The sequence below is a fragment of the Penaeus vannamei genome, chromosome 2 (genome assembly GCF_042767895.1).
Source record: "Penaeus vannamei isolate JL-2024 chromosome 2, ASM4276789v1, whole genome shotgun sequence".
Classification (NCBI taxonomy): Eukaryota; Metazoa; Arthropoda; class Malacostraca; order Decapoda; family Penaeidae; genus Penaeus; species Penaeus vannamei.
In genome coordinates this window covers 4,535,139-4,554,121 of record NC_091550.1, presented here as the reverse complement: position 1 = coordinate 4,554,121, position 18,983 = coordinate 4,535,139, and the positions used below count along the sequence as shown (strand labels likewise).

At 23.1% G+C, this 18,983-nt stretch overlaps 6 non-coding genes across 6 annotated transcripts; all 6 read right to left on the bottom strand.

The window, feature by feature from the left end:
* Positions 1 to 3,290: 3,290 nt before the first annotated feature.
* TRNAW-CCA (transfer RNA tryptophan (anticodon CCA)) lies at positions 3,291 to 3,362 on the bottom strand. Its single transcript has one exon. It is a non-coding gene; the product is annotated as a tRNA-Trp (tRNA).
* A 2,106-nt stretch (positions 3,363 to 5,468) lies between these two features.
* On the bottom strand, positions 5,469 to 5,540 carry TRNAW-CCA (transfer RNA tryptophan (anticodon CCA)). Its single transcript has one exon. It is a non-coding gene; the product is annotated as a tRNA-Trp (tRNA).
* A 2,093-nt stretch (positions 5,541 to 7,633) lies between these two features.
* TRNAW-CCA (transfer RNA tryptophan (anticodon CCA)) lies at positions 7,634 to 7,705 on the bottom strand. Its single transcript has one exon. It is a non-coding gene; the product is annotated as a tRNA-Trp (tRNA).
* Positions 7,706 to 9,826: 2,121 nt separating this feature from the next.
* Positions 9,827 to 9,898, bottom strand: TRNAW-CCA (transfer RNA tryptophan (anticodon CCA)). The gene has a single exon. It is a non-coding gene; the product is annotated as a tRNA-Trp (tRNA).
* Positions 9,899 to 16,244: 6,346 nt separating this feature from the next.
* Positions 16,245 to 16,316, bottom strand: TRNAQ-CUG (transfer RNA glutamine (anticodon CUG)). Its single transcript has one exon. It is a non-coding gene; the product is annotated as a tRNA-Gln (tRNA).
* A 2,232-nt stretch (positions 16,317 to 18,548) lies between these two features.
* On the bottom strand, positions 18,549 to 18,620 carry TRNAR-CCG (transfer RNA glutamine (anticodon CUG)). Its single transcript has one exon. It is a non-coding gene; the product is annotated as a tRNA-Arg (tRNA).
* Between the last annotated feature and the right edge of the window lie 363 nt (positions 18,621 to 18,983).

Below are 18,983 nucleotides of genomic sequence, written 5' to 3'. Positions count from 1 at the left end.
TCCTATTTCCATTAGTATCATTACCATCACTTATACTCTTATAGCTTTTATTATCATTATTTTTTTAATCATTATTATTGGTATTTAGAGTAAAATAAATCAATTTTCTTTTCTCGTTTTTTTCATTATTATTAGAATCATCATTATTATTATCACTGCTATTTTATCATAATTATTATTTAAATTGTTATCATTATCAACATCATTATTACTGCTGTTGTTTTTTTTATTACGAGTGTTATCGATATAAACATTATCATTAATATTGTTGTTAAGAATATTATCATTGCTATCATTAGTTTTTCTTATTCTTGTTTTTATTATTAGTATGATTATTATCATTATCATTATTATCATTGTCTTTATCATTATCATTATTATCATTATCTATTTTTATTATTGGCATTATTTTCTTTTTATCATGTATACTATTATTATTATTCCGTTTCCCATTATCGTTATTGTCGTTGTTATTATCATTATTGTTATTATTATCCATTGTTATCATTATCACTGTTATTGTTATTTTCGATGTTATCATTATTATCATTATTATTATTGTTATTATCATTCTGATAATCAATATCATTACTATCACTGTTATTACTATAACTAATATCATTATTATTGATATTACTATAACTATTATTATTATCATTATCTCATTATTAGTAGTATCATTATTGTTATTATCATTATTTTTTTTATTACTATTACTATTATTATTATTATTATTATCATTATCATCATTATCATTACTATTATTATAATCATTCATTTTTTTATATATGAACATTATTGATTTCTCTTATCATTATCATCACTTTTATTGTTGTTGCGGTTGTTTAATCTAATTTTCATTATCATTATCATTATTATTGTTGTTGTTACTGTTATCACTATCATTATTACTTTTATCTTTTTTGTTATCATTATTATCATCAATTTTATTATTATTACAATTGTCTTTTTATATTCATTATTTCTACCTTTACTGTTATTATTTCTATTTTCATTATCATCAATATTGTTATTACTATCATCCTTATTATTATCATCATCATTATAGTTACTTATTGGAGCCTTGTCTACATGTGAAGGAAAAAAATAAAAAAAAAATAAAAAATATCTCTGCCGGGAATCGAACCCGGGTCAACGATTCTGGAGACCGTCGCGCTAACCGTTGTGCTACGGGGAATTAACAGGTTTAGAATTCATCATTAATTTTAATCAATCACAAACACTGATGGACGAACCTGTTAAGGATGGTTCTCTGTTTCAAACGTTGTTGTAATGTTTGTTTGTTTTCTGTTAGTTAGAGTGATATGAATTCTCTTTCCTTTCTCGTCTTTTTTGCATTATTCTTATTATCATTATTATCATTATTGTTGCTATTTCTATCAATATTATCATCTGTATTGTTGCTTTTATTATCATCTTTATTAATGAATTGTTTTTGTTACTATAATTATTATCATTACTACTGTTGTTGTTTTTATTATCATTATCATTATTATAATCATCGTCACCATTATTGTTTTTGCTATTATCATCCTTATCATCATCATTATTATCATTATCATTACCGTTGTTGTTATTATTGTCATTTTTGTGATTATAACTGTTATCATTATCAGTATTATCATGCTTATCATTATTACTATAATTTTTTATTATTCACATTATCATTTCTTTTTATTATTGCGAACATTATCATCATTATTCTTAACTTCAGTTTTATTATCATTATAACTGTTGTTATTATCATTCTTATTTTCTTATTAAAGAAAAAAAGTATTTATATATACATATATACACACAGACACACACAATTATATAGATTGATCAAGATTAGTAGGTAAATACACTGAAATTTCTATAATTGAAAACTTAATTAGTATTGCAACATCCTGTTAGTTCGGTCGGTTGGAGCTCCGTGCAAGTAACGCGGAGGTCGAGGGTTCGAATCCCTTACGGGCTAAATTGATAGGTTTTTTTTTTTACGTAATTTTTTTCAAATTTTTCACCTGTTTCCCTCTCTTTCCTACCATGATTATCATTATTATTATTATCATTATAATTGCCATCATTATTATTTTTAATATCATTATCATTATTCTCTATCTTATCATTATCATTATTGTTTTCATCATTCTTTATTTCTATTTGTTATCATTATTCCTATTTCCATTAGTATCATTATCATCACTTATATTCTTTTAGCTTTTATTTTCATCATTATTTTAATCATTATTGGTATTTAGAGTAAAATAAATCACTTTTCTTTTCTCATTTTTTTCATTATTATTAGAATCATCATTATTATTATCACTGCTATTTTATCATGATTATTATTTAAATTGTTATCATTATTAACATCATTATTACTGCTTTTGTATTTTTTTATTGTTACTATAGTTATCGATATAAACATTATTATTAATATTGTTGTTATGAATATTATCATTGCTATCATTATTGTTTTTCTTATTCTTGTTTTTATTAATATGATTATTGGCATTATTTTCTTTTTATCATCATGTATACTATTATTATTATTCCGTTTCCCATTATTGTTATTGTCGTTGTTATCATCATTATTGTTATCATTATCCATTGTTATCAGTATCATTATCATCAGCATTGTTATCATTATCACTGTTATTGTTATTTTCAATGTTATTATTATTATCATTACTATCATATTTATTATTGTTATTATCATTCTAATGATTAATATCATTACTATCATTGTTATTACTATAACTAATATCATTATTATTGATATTACTATAACTATTATTATTATCATTATTTTATTATTACTATTATTATTATTATCATCATCATTATTATTTTTATTGTTATTACTATTATTATTATTATTATTATCATCATCATTATCATTACTATTATTATAATCATTCATTTTTAAATATATGAACATTATTGATTTCTCTTATCATTATCATCATCACTTTTATTGTTGTTGCGGTTGTTAAATCTAATTTTCATTTTCATAATTATTATTGTTGTTATTACTGTTATCATCATTATCATTATTACTTTTATCTTTTTTGTTATCATTATTATCATCAATTCTATTATGATTATTATTGTCTTTTTATAATCAATATATCTACCTCTACTGTTATCATTATTTCTATTTTCATTATCATCAATATTGTTATTACCATCATCTTTATTAGTATCATCATCATTATTATTACTTATTGGAGCCTTGTCTACATGTGAAGGAAAAGAAAACCAGAAAAAAGTTCTTGAAGTCTATTCTCCGCCGGGAATCGAACCCGGGTCAACGATTCTGGAGACCGTCGCGCTAACCGTTGTGCTACGAGGAATTAACGGGTTTTGAATTCATCATTAATTTTAATCAATCACAAACACTGATGGACGAACCTGTTAAGGATGGTTCTCTGTTTCAAACGTTGTTGTAATGTTTGTTTGTTTTTTCTGTTGATTAGAGTGATATGAATTCTCTTTCCTTTCTCGTCTTTTTTGCATTATTCTTATTATCATTATTATCATTATTGTTGCTATTTCTATCAATATTATCATCTGTATTGTTGCTTTTATTGTCATCTTTATTAATGAATTGTTTTTGTTACTATAATTATTATCATTATTACTGTTGTTGTTTTTATTTTCGTTTTCATTATTACAATCGTCACCATGATTGTTTTTGCTATTATCCTCATTATCATCATTATTATCATTATCATTACCGTTGTTGTTATTATTGTCATTATTGTGATTATAACTGTTATCATTATCAGTATTATCATGCTTATCATTATCACAATAATTTTTTATCAATCAAATTATCATTTCTTTTTATTATTACGAACATTATCATCATTATTCTTAAGGTCATTTTTATTATCATTATAACTGGTGTTATTATCATTTTTATTTTTCTATCAAAGAAAAAAAGTATTTATATATACATATATACACACAGACACACACAATTATATAGATTGATCAAGATTAGTAGATAAATACACTGAATATTCTTTAATTAAAAAATCATTAAGTATTGAAACATCTTATTAGCTCGGTCGGTTGGAGCTCCGTGCAAGTAACGCGGAGGTCGAGGGTTCGATCCCCTTACGGGCCAAAATCTGAAACTTTTTTTTTTTTTTTTTTTACGTTTTTTTTTCACCAATGTTTCCCTCTCTTCCTAGTTTCCTACTATGATAATTATTATTATTACCATTATAATTGCCATCATTATTATTTTTAATATCATTATCATCATTCTCTATCTTATCATTATCATTATTGTTTTTTATCATTCTTTATATCTATTTGTATTAATGTTATCATTATTCCTATTTCCATTAGTATCATTATCATCACATATTCTTATAGCTTTTATTATCATCATTATTTTAATCATTATTATTGGTATTTAGAGTAAAATAAATCAATTTTCTTTTCTCGTTTTTTCATTATTATTAGAATCATCATTATTATTATCACTGCTATTTTATCATAATTATCATTTAAATTGTTATGACTGCTGTTCTTGTTTTTTGTTGTTGTTGTTGTTGTTATTATCGTTAACGTTATAAATATTGTTATTAATATTGTTGTTTTGAATGTTATAATTGCTATCATTATTGCTCTTCTTATTCTTGTTCTTATTATTGGTATGATCATTATTATCATCATTATCATTGTCTTTATCATTATCATTATTATCATTATCTATTTTTATTATTGGCAATATTTTCTTTTTATCATCATGTATACTATTATTATCATTCCGTTTCCCATTACTGTTTTTGTCGTTGTTATTATCATTATTGTTATTATTATCCATTGTTATCATTATCATTATCATCAGTATTGTTATCATTATCACTGTTATTGTTATTTTCGATGTTATTATTATTATCATTATTATCATTATTATTGTTGTTATTATAATTCTGATAATTAATATCATTACTATCATTGTTATTACTATATTATCATTGTTATTGATATTACTATAACTATTATTATCATTATTTTATTATTATTATCATTATTATTGTTATTATCATTATTACTGTTATTATTATTAATATTATTATAATCATTTATTTTTATCTATATGAACATTATTGATTTCTTATCATTATCATCATCACTTGTTGCGGGTGTTTAATTTAATTTTCATTATCATTATCATTATTAGTGTTGTTGTTACTGTTATCATCATTATCAATATTACCTTTATCTTTTTTATTATCATTATTATCATCAATTTTATTATTATTACTATTGTCTTTTTATAATCAATATATCTACCTTTACTGTTATCATTATTTCTATTTTCATTATCATCAATATTGTTATTACTATCATCCTTATTATTATCATCATCATTATTGTTACTTATTGGAGCCTTGTCTACATGTGAAGGAAAAAAAACAAGAAAAAAGTTCTTGAAGTCTATTCTCCGCCGGGAATCGAACCCGGGTCAACGATTCTGGAGACCGTCGCGCTAACCGTTGTGCTACGAGGAATTAACAGGTGTTGAATTCATCATTAATTTTAATCAATCACAAACACTGATGGACGAACCTGTTAAGGATGGTTCTCTGTTTCAAACGTTGTTGTAATGTTTGTTTGTTTTCTGTTGGTTAGAGTGATATGAATTCTCTTTCCTTTCTCGTCTTTTTTGCATTATTCTTATTATCATTATTATCATTATTGTTGCTATTTCTATCAATATTATCATCTGTATTGTTGCTTTTATTGTCATCTTTATTAATGAGTTGTTTTTGTTACTATAATTATTATCATTACTACTGTTGTTGTTTTTATTATCATTATCATTATTATAATCATCGTCACCATTATTGTTTTTGCTATTATCATCCTTATCATCATTATTATCATTATCATTACCGTTGTTGTTATTATTGTTTTTGTGATTATAACTGTTATCATTATCAGTATTATCATGCTTATCATTATTACTATAATTTTTTATCATTAACATTATCATTTATTTTTATTATTGCGAACATTATCATCATTATTCTTAACTTCAGTTTTATTATCATTATAACTGGTGTTATTATCATTCTTATTTTCTTATTAAAGAAAACAAGTATTTATATATATACATATATACACACAGACACACAATTATATAGATTGATCAAGATTAGTAGGTAAATACACTGAAATTTCTTCGATTAAAAATTCGATTATCATTATAGCCACCTAGTAGCTCGGTCGGTTGGAGCTCCGTGCAAGTAACGCGGAGGTCGAGGGTTCGATTCCCTTACGGGTCTACATGTCAAACTTTTTTTTTTTTTTAGATTTTTCACCAATGTTTTCCTCTCTTCCTAGTTTCCTACCATGATTATCATTATTATTATTACCGTTATAATTGCCATCATTATTATTTTTTATATCATTATCATCATTCTCTATCTTATCATTATCATTATTGTTTTTTATCATTCTTTATTTCTATTTGTATTAATGTTATCATTATTCCTATTTCCATTAGTATCATTATCATCACTTATATTCTTATAGCTTTTATTTTCATCATTATTTTAATCATCATTATTGGTATTTAGAGTAAAATAAATCACTTTTCTTTTCTCATTTTTCCATTAATATTAGAATCATCATTATTATTATCACTGCTATTTTATCATGATTATTATTTAAATTGTTATCGTTATTAACATCATTATTACTGCTGTTGTTTTTTATTGTTACTTTTGTTATCGATATAAACATTATTATTAATATTGTTGTTATGAATATTATCATTGCTATCATTATTGTTTTTCTTATTCTTGTTTTTATTAATATGATTATTGGCATTATTTTCTTTTTATCATCATGTATACTATTATTATTATTCCGTTTCCCATTATTGTTATTGTCGTTGTTATTATCATTATTGTTATCATTATCCATTGTTATCAGTATCATTATCATCAGCATTGTTATCATTATCACTGTTATTGTTATTTTCGATGTTATTATTATTATCATTACTATCATATTTATTATTGTTATTATCATTCTAATGATTAATATCATTACTATCATTGTTATTACTATAACTAATATCATTATTATTGATATTACTATAACTATTATTATTATCATTATTTTATTATTACTATTATTATTATTATTATCATCATTATTATTTTTATTGTTATTACTATTATTATTATTATTATCATCATCATCATTATCATTACTATTATTATAATCATTCATTTTTAAATATATGAACATTATTGATTTCTCTTATCATTATCATCATCACTTTTATTGTTGTTGCGGTTGTTAAATCTAATTTTCATTTTCATAATTATTATTGTTGTTATTACTGTTATCATCATTATCATTATTACTTTTATCTTTTTTGTTATCATTATTATCATCAATTCTATTATGATTATTATTGTCTTTTTATAATCAATATATCTACCTCTACTGTTATCATTATTTCTATTTTCATTATCATCAATATTGTTATTACCATCATCTTTATTAGTATCATCATCATTATTGTTACTTATTGGAGCCTTGTCTACATGTGAAGGAAAAGAAAACCAGAAAAAAGTTCTTGAAGTCTATTCTCCGCCGGGAATCGAACCCGGGTCAACGATTCTGGAGACCGTCGCGCTAACCGTTGTGCTACGGGGAATTAACAGTTATAGAATTCATCATTAATTTTAATCAATCACAAACACTGATGGACGAACCTGTTAAGGATGGTTCTCTGTTTCAAACGTTGTTGTAATGTCTTTTTTCTGTTGATTAGAGTGATATAAATTCTCTTTCCTTTCTCGTCTTTTTTGCATTATTCTTATTATCATTATTATCATTATTGTTGCTATTTCTATCAATATTATCACCTGTATTGTTGTTTTTATTATCATCTTTATTAATGAGTTGTTTTTGTTACTATAATTATTATCATTACTACTGTTGTTGTTTTTATTATCATTATCATTATTATAATCATCGTCACCATTATTGTTTTTGCTATTATCATCATTATCATCATCATTATTATCATTATCATTACCGTTGTTGTTATTATTGTCATTATTGTGATTATAACTGTTATCATTATCAGTATTATCATGCTTATCATTATTACTATAATTTTTTATCATTAACATTATCATTTCTTTTTATTATTGCGAACATTATCATCATTATTCTTAACTTGTTTTATTATCATTATAACTGGTGTTATTATCATTCTTATTTTCTTATTAAAGAAAACAAGTATTTATATATACATATATACACACAGACACACAGTTATATAGATTGATCAAGATTAGTAGATAAATACACTGAATTTTCTTCAATTAAAAAATCGTTTATTACTGTAACCTCCCATTAGCTCGGTCGGTTGGAGCTCCGTGCAAGTAACGTGGAGATCGAGGGTTCGAATCCCTTACGAGCAAAACTATCGATGTTTTTTTTTTTTTTTTTTTCTTTACGTAATTTTTTTTTCACCTGTTTCCCTCTCTTCCTAGTTTCCTACCATGATGATCATTATTATTATTACCGTTATAATTGCCATCACTATTATTTTTAATATCATTATCATCATTCTCTATCTTATCATTATCATTATTGTTTTTATCATTCTTTTATTTCTATTTGTATTAATGTTATCATTATTCCTATTTCCATTAGTATCATTACCATCACTTATATTCTTATAGCTTTTATTTTCATCATTATTTTAATCATTATTGGTATTTAGAGTAAAATAAATCACTTTTCTTTTCTCATTTTGTTCATTATTATTAGAATCATCATTATCATTATCACTGCTATTCTATCATAACTATTATTTAAATTGTTATCATTATTAACATCATTATTACTGCTGTTGTTTTTTTTATTGTTACTATTGTTATCGATATAAACATTAATATTAATATTGTTGTTATGAATATTATCATTATTGTTTTTCTTATTCTTGTTTTTATTATTAGTATGATTATTATCATTATCATCATTATCATTCTCTTTATCATTATCATTATTATCATTATCTATTTTTATTATTGGCATCATTTTCTTTTTATCATCATGTATACTATTATTATTATTCCGTTTCCCATTATTGTTATTGTCGTTGTTATTATCATTATTGTTATTATTATCCATTGTTATCATTATCACTGTTATTGTTATTTTCGATGTTATCATTATTATCATTATTATTATTGTTATTATCATTCTGATAATCAATATCATTACTATCACTGTTATTACTATAACTAATATCATTATTATTGATATTACTATAACTATTATTATTATCATTATCTCATTATTAGTAGTATCATTATTGTTATTATCATTATTATTTTTATTATTATTACTATTATTATTATTATTATTATCATTATCATCATTATCATTACTATTATTATAATCATTCATTTTTATATATATGAACATTATTGATTTCTCTTATCATTATCATCACTTTTATTGTTGTTGCGGTTGTTTAATCTAATTTTCATTATCATTATCATTATTATTGTTGTTGTTACTGTTATCACTATCATTATTACTTTTATCTTTTTTGTTATTATTATCATCAATTTTATTATTATTACTTTTGTTTTTTCATACTCATTATTTCTACCTTGACTGTTATTATTTCTATTTTCATTATCATCAATATTGTTATTGCTATCATCCTTATTATTATCATCATCATTATTGTTACTTATTGGAGCCTTGTCTACATGTGAAGGAAAAGAAAACCAGAAAAAAATTCTTGAAGTCTATTCTCCGCCGGGAATCGAACCCGGGTCAACGATTCTGGAGACCGTCGCGCTAACCGTTGTGCTACGGGGAATTAACAGATATTGAATTCATCATTAATTTTAATCAATCACAAACACTGATGGACGAACCTGTTAAGGATGGTTCTCTGTTTCAAACGTTGTTGTAATGTTTTTTTGTTTTGTTTTTCTGTTGATTAGAGTGATATGAATTCTCTTTCCTTTCTCGTCTTTTTTGCATTATTCTTATTATTATTATTATCATTACTGTTGCTATTTCTATCTATATTATCATCTGTATTGTTGCTTTTATTATCATCTTTATTAATGAATTGTTTTTGTTACTATAATTATTATCATTACTACTGTTGTTTTCATTATCATTATCATTATTATGATCATCGTCACCATGAATGTTCTTGCTATTATTATCATTATCATCATCATTATTATCATTATCATTACGATTGTTGTTATTGTTATTATTGTGATTATAACTGTTATCATTATCAGGATAATCATGCTTATCATTATTACTATAATTATTTATCATTATCATCATTTCTTTTTATTATTGCGAACATTACCATCATTATTCTTAACGTCATTTTTATTATCAGTATAACTGTTGTTATTATCATTCTTATTTTCTTATTAACATTGCTAACAATTATCTTTATCATCATTACCATTGTTGTTGTTTCTATCATAACTATCATTATTATCATCATTGTCGTTTTTATCATTATCATTATCGTTATGATCATTATGGTCATCAGTATCATTACATTTATTATCATTACTCTTATCATCATTATTATTGTTAATATTACTAATACTAATATTATTACGATTATGATTTATTTTTATCAGAATGAAAATTATAGTAGTCTTTCTTATCATTATCATTATCATTACTATTGTTGTCTTTATTATCATTATTACCATTATTGTTATCATCACTATTATTTCAAATATTGATATCATTATCCGTCTTATCATTATCATTACTGTTTTTTATTTTATTTCTATTTGTATTTCTGTTATAATGTTTCCTATTTTCATTATTATCAATAGCATTGATATTGTTATAACCTTTATCATCTTCATTATAATTATCATTATTGTTCCTCGTTGGAGCCTTGCCTGTAAGTGAAGAAAAAAAACACAAAAAGAAAGAAAAAAGATTGTATTTTCCGGTTGTGAATCGAACCATTGTTATTATATTTTGTCATTATCATTATTATTACTTTGCTTTTCTATTATCGTTGTAATCGTTATGGTCATGGTGCATCATTCATATCATCATTATTGTTATCATCATTATTATCAATATCACAAATATTACTTCTGTTCTTAAAATCATTATTTCTAATTTTACTGTTATTGACATTATTATTTTCATTATCATTGGTATTGTTATTATAATCATTTTCAGAATTATTATTATTGTTACTAATTGGAGCCTTGTCTAATTGTAAAGGAAAGAAAACAACGAAAATAAAGAAAATTCTCTATGTATATTCTCCGCCGGGAATCGAACCCGGGTCAACGATTTCAGAGATCGTCGTGCTAACCGTTACACCACAGAGGATATCTTAGGGAAGTAATTATAAATTATTTTAGACATTTTCAAACACTGATTAGCGGACATTTTGAAGATGCATATCTTGATTTATCAAATGTTGCTGTTAAGTATTTTCTTTTATGGATTAGAGTAATATGAATTATCTTTAATTCTCCCCCTTTTCCAGTATTATCATCATCAGTATTGTCATCATAATTCCTATCATAATAAACATCATCTATATTGATGGTGTTATCATTTTCATCATCAATTGCTGTTGTTGATCTTGTTGTTATTGCTGTTCATAATTTTCATTATTATTATCATAATCTTTATCCTTGTCATTGTTATCATTATCATTATTATCATAATTATAAACATTGTTAACTTTATTATCATTATACTTATCATCATCACATCATTATTATTATCAACTTCATTATTTCTTTCTATTGCTATGGATGTTATTACTATAATTATCATTATTATTATTACCATTGATACTGGTATTTTCATTATCATTATCATCATCTTCATAATCGTTATTATCATTATCATTATTGTGTTGATTTTATTATTTATCATTATCATCATTTTTATCTATTATCATTACTGTTTCTACCATAATGATGAATAGTATCATTAATTGTTATTGCTATTATCATCGTTATTATTATTGTTACTAATTCTATTATTGCTATTATCCTTATCATTCCTTTTATCATTTCCAAAACTATCTATTCGTATCATTATCATTATCATTGTTGCTGTTATTATTATTATTATTATCATTATCATTGTTGCATTATCATTATTACTATTATTTTTATTATCGCAATTGTTTTGTCACTATCATCATTATTATTCTTATAATTACTATGATTGCTATCATCATTATTATTATTGTTATTATTATTATTATTATGGTTATTATCGATGATAACATTTGTTATTGTTATTATCATCATTATCATTATTATAACTTATCATTATCATCGTCATCATTGTCATATTCATTATCATTGTTATTGTTATCATTAACGTTATTATTACTGTCATTAGCATTATCATCACTTTTTTATTACTAGCATTATCATTTCCTTTTCTTATTGTGAAAATTATAATCATTATCTTCATTATCAATATTGCCATCATTACCACCGTTGTCATTTTATATTTATCATCATTATTATCACTATCACTACTACCAACTATCATTATAATTATCACTATTGTTGTTGCTATTTTTGTCATTTCCATCAACAATATCACTGTTATCATCATCATCATTCTTGTTAAAATCATTATGATACATGGCACCATTACTTTTATCATTATTACTATTGTTATCCTTATCACCATCGTTATTGAACCCTTGTTTACGATTCCAAAGACCGTCCCGTTGACCGTTATATCAGAGAGGCTTTCTTAATCAACCAACAATTAATTGATTGAACTTCTCACAGACACTGATGCAAGGAAAGCTAAGCGGCGTCTCTTGATGTTAATTATTATTGTTACTAATTACATTATTGTTATTATCCTTAATGCTGTTGTTTTTTAATATTATATGGTTTAGAGGAATGTGAATTATCTCTTTCTTCTATTGCTATTATCATTATTATTGTCATTATTATTATCATTATGATTATCATTGTCATTATCATTATTATTGTTATTATTATCATTATCATTATTATCATCATCATCATTGTTATTATCAACATTGTTATTATCAACATTGTCATTATTACTATTATCATTACTATTATGCTATTCTTATAATCATTATTATTATTACTGTTATTATTATTGTTGTTGTTATTATTATTATCATTCTTATTGTCATTATTACTGTTTATTACCATTATTGTTATTGTTATCATCATTATTCTTTTTGTTATTATCATTATTGTTATTAATATTGTTATCATAATTGTTATCATTCATTTACCAACATTATTATTATCATCGGTATCATTATGATTGTTACTATAACATATCTTCATTATCATTATCATCATTATTATTATTACTATCAACTTCATCATTATCATTTTTGTTTTATCATCATCATTTCTCTTTTTCCTTTCATTATCTCGTTTTTACCTCCATCATTATTTTTTTTCATTACCATTATTATCATATTGTTAAACCCGTTATTACCATTATCATCCATAATCTATTACCATTATCATCATAATCACGATTATTGTCATTATAAATATCCTAGCTGTTGTTATTGTTATTGTCATCTTCGTCTTCATCATCCTTATTATAATCATCATTATTATTAATATTGCTATCTAGTCTTACTATCATTATAACTTCATCATTGTGGATATTGATATTTTTACTTTTATTATCATTCATGTTTCCAATGCTATTGTTGTCATTATCATCATCATTAAAAATAATATTATTCTTATCATTATCGTTATTGCCATCGTTATTATTTCTTGTTGATTACCATTATCATCACAATCGCCCTTATTGTCACTTGCTGGAGGGTCGTCTGAATGCAGTGATCTTCTTCGGGAATCGAACCCGAATAAAAACACGTTTTATTCATGTTATTGGTGTCATTATCATTGTTATTATTATTATTTCTTTTTATTGTAATCGTTGTTATTTCTTATTATAGTTATTGATATTATGATAGATGTTTTAGTTGGTTTTGTTATCATCATTATTATCATTTCTATTATTGTTATCAATATGATTGTTATTGGTATTGTTGTTACTACTATTTTCAATATTTTTTATTATAATCATTATCATTATCATTATCATTATCATTATCATTATCATTATTTTTATTATTATTATTATTATTATTATTACTATTATTATTATTATTATCATTATTATTATTACTATTATTATTATCATTATTATTATTATTATTACTATTATTATTATTTTATTATTATTATTATCATTATTACTATCATGATCATTATCATTATCATTATCGTTATCATTATCATTATCATTATTATTATAATTATCATTATTATTGTTATTATCATTATTATTATGATGATGATCATTATTATTATCATTAAATTGTTGGTGTTATTATCATTTATATTACCATTCTTATCATCGTCATTATTATTATCACTATTGTGTTATTATTATTGTTATTGTTGTTGTTCTTGTTATTTTGATAAGTATGGTAACCATTTTTATGATTATCAGAATTGTTAATATCATTATGATGATTAGTATCATTAGATATATAGTTATTACTAATATTATAATAATCTTTTCTAATGCAAATACTTTTATCATTATCATCTTTTTTATCATAATGAGTATCATTATTTTTCATTATCATTACTATTGATATTATTATTATCATTATTATTATTACTATCATTATCACTACCATTGTTATTATCATTATCATTGTCACTGTCATTATTTTCACTTTCAATACTATTAGTACTAATATTATCATTATTTTCATTAATATTTTTCATCATTATTTTCATTTTATCATTACCGTAATTGTCTTCCATTTTCATTATTATCATTACCTTCATCATTTATATTTTCATTATTATCATTACCATCATTATTTCTATTTTCATTATTATCATTAGCATCAATATTGTTGTTATTATTATTATTATTATTATTATTATTATTATTATTATTATTATTATTATTATTATTATTATTATTATTATTATTATTATTATTATTTCCTTTTTCTCCAATAAATAACGATAAACGTTATTTATTGGAGAAAAAGGTATCTACTTGTATACTCCGCCGGGAATCGAACCCGGGTCTACGAATTCAGAGACCGCCGCGCTAACCGTTGCACCACAGAGACTTATTTACATCTTTATTCTTTAATGAGTTGTATGACTTTATATTTTATTTGATTATATCATTAGATTTTCATTGTCATTGATATTGTTATAACTGATGTTTCCATCACGGTTATAATCATCATTATTATTAGCTATTGGATCCGTGTCTATGTATGAAGGAAAAGAACAAGAAAAGAAAGGGAGAAAATGACGGTAATTATGTTGTTATTATGATTATTATTATGATCTTTGTTATCATTATCATTAGCATAAATACTGTTGTTATTATCATCATTGTTGTTGTTATCATTATTCATAATGTTATTCTTTATTATTATTTTTGTTGTTATTATTATCCAATACTATTATTGTTATTACTATTTCTATCATTATTGTTATTATTAGCACTGCTCTTATCATTTTTATTCCTTTTATTACCATTATTATTTTTTTAACAATATCATTGTTTTTGTAATAATTATCATTATCATGACTATTGTTGTTTTCATTATTTTCATTATTATCATTGTTATTATTAGCATTATAACTATTATTGCTGTTGTTGTGGTTATCATCATTATTACCATTGTCATTATCATTACTACCTTCATTATTGTTACAATTATCATTATCAATATCATTATTGTTTTTATTATCCTTATTTATACTTTTAATATCATTGCTCTTATCTTTATTTTCTTTACCATTGACATTATCATTACTATCATTATCATCATCATATTGTTAATTTTACTAATACTGTTATTATTATGATTATGATCTATTTTTATCAGATTGAAAATTATCTTTCATTATCATTACCAGTGTTGTTGTTATTATCATTGTTATTATTACTATCATTATCATCACTCTTATTTCTAATATCATCATTATCTTATTATTATCATTATTGTTTTTTATCATCTTTATTTCTATTTGTATTATTTTAACTATCATCAGCATCAATATTGATATTGTCATTATCATTTCTATTGTTATTTATTGGAAAAAAAATCGGTCAGTTTTCATCTCCGCCGGGAATCGAACCCGGGTCTACGGATTCAGAGACCGCCGCGCTAACCGTTGCACCACAGAGACTTATTTACATTGGTTACTTTAATGAGTTGTGTCATTTTATATTTCATATTTGATTTGATTATATTGTTAGATTTTCATTGTCATTGATATTGTTATAACTGATATTTCCATCACGGTTATAATCATCATTCCTATTAGCTATTGGATCCTTGTCTATGTATGAAGGAAAAGAACAAGAAAAGAAAGGGAGAAAATGACGGTAATTATGTTGTCATTATGATTATTATTATCTTTGTTATCATTATCATTATCATAAGTACTGTTGTTATTGTCATCGTTGTTGTTGTTATCATAATTCATAATGTTATTCTTTATTATTGTTGTTGTTATTATTATCCAATACTATTATTGTTATTACTATGACTATCATTATTGTTATCATTAGCACTGTTCTTATCAGTTTTATTCCTTTTATTACCATTATTTTTTTTTTATCAATATGATTGTTTTTGTAATAATTATCGTTATCATGACTATTGTTGTTTTCATTATTTTCATTATTATCATTATCATTATTAGCATTATAACTATTATTGCTGTCGTTGTGGTTATCATTATTATTACCATTGTCATTATCATTAGTACCTTCATTATTGTTACAATTATCATTATCAATATCATTATTGTTTTTATTATCCTTATTTCTACTTTTAATATCATTGCTATTATCTTTATTTTCATTACCACTGATATTATCTTTACTATCATTATCATCATCATTATTGTTAATATTTCTAATACTGTTATTATTATGATTATGATTTATTCTTATCAGATTGAAAATTATTATCTTTCGTTATCATTACCATTGTTGTTGTTATTATCATTGTTATTATAACTATCATTATCATCACTCTTATTGCTAATATTATCATAATTATCTATCTTATTATTATCATTACTGTTTTTTATCATCTTTATTTCTTTTTGTATTATTTTAACTATCATTAGCATCAATACTGATATTATCATTATCATTTTTATTGCCATTTATTGGAAAAAAAAACACGTAAGTAAAATATGGGGATTATATTCTCCGCCGGGAATCGAACCCGGGTCTACGGATTCAGAGACCGCCGCGCTAACCGTTGCACCACAGAGACTTGTTTATGTCAATGATATTTAGTGAGTGCTATCATCTTATATTTTATATTTGAGTTGATTATATCATTAGATTTTCATCGTCATTGATATTGTTATAACTGATGTTTCCATCACGGTTATAATCATCATTATTATTAGCTATTGGATCCGTGTCTATGTATGAAGGAAAAGAACAAGAAAAGAAAGGGAGAAAATGACGGTAATTATGTTGTTATTATGATTATTATTATGATCTTTCTTATCATTATCATTATCATAAGTATTGTTGTTATTATCATCGTTGTTGCTGTTATCATTATTCATAAGGTTATTGTTTATTGTTATTATTATTGTTATTATTATCCAATACTATTATTGTTACTATTACTATCATTATTATTATTATTATTAGCATTGGTACTTTCATTATCATCATTACTGTTCTTATCATTCTTATTCCTATTATTACCATTATTTTTTATCAATATCATTGTTTTTGTAATCATTGTCATTATCATTTATCATGACTATTGTTGTTTTTATGATTTTCATTATTATTATTATTGTTATTATTATTATTATTATTATTATTATTATTATTATTATTATTATTATTATTATTATTATTATTATTATTAGTTATTAATTATCAATTATCATTATTATTATTATTATTATTATTATTATTATCATTATAACTATTATTGCTGTTGTTGTGGTTATCATCATTATTACCATTGTCATTATCATTAGTACCTTCGTTATTGTTACAATTATCATTATCAATTTTATCATCATCATTATTGTTTTTATTATCCTTATTTTTAAGTTTAATATCATTGCTCTTATCTTTATTTTCATTACCAGTGATATTATCATTACCATCATTATCATCATTATTATTGTTAATTTGACTAATACTGTTATTATCATGATTATGATTTATTTTTATCACGATGAAAATTATTATCCTTTATTATCATTATTATTGTTGTTATTATCATTGTTATTAGTACTATTATTATCATCACTCTTATTTCTAATATTATCATCTACCTTATTATTATTATTGTTTTTATCATCTTTATTTCTATATTGATATCATTATCATTTTTATTGTTATTTATTGGAAAAATATTGGTCACCTTACATCTCCGCCGGGAATCGAACCCGGGTATACGAATTCGGAGACCGCCGCGCTAACCGTTGCACCACAGAGACTTATTTACAAATTAGTTCTTTAATGAGTTATATTACTTTATATCTTATATTTGATTTGATTATATCATTAGATTTTGATTGTCATTGATATTGTTATAATTGATATTTCCATCACGGTTATAATCATCATTATTATTAGCTATTGGATCCTTGTCTATGTATGAAGGAAAAGAACAAGAAAAGAAAGGGAGAAAATGACGGTAATGATGTTGTTATTATGGTCATTATTGTGATCTTTGTTATTATCATTATCATAAGTACTGTTGTTGTTATCATCATTGTTGTTGTTATCATTATTCATAATGTTATTCTTTATTATCACTATAATTGTTATTGCCCAATACTATTGTTGTTATTACTATT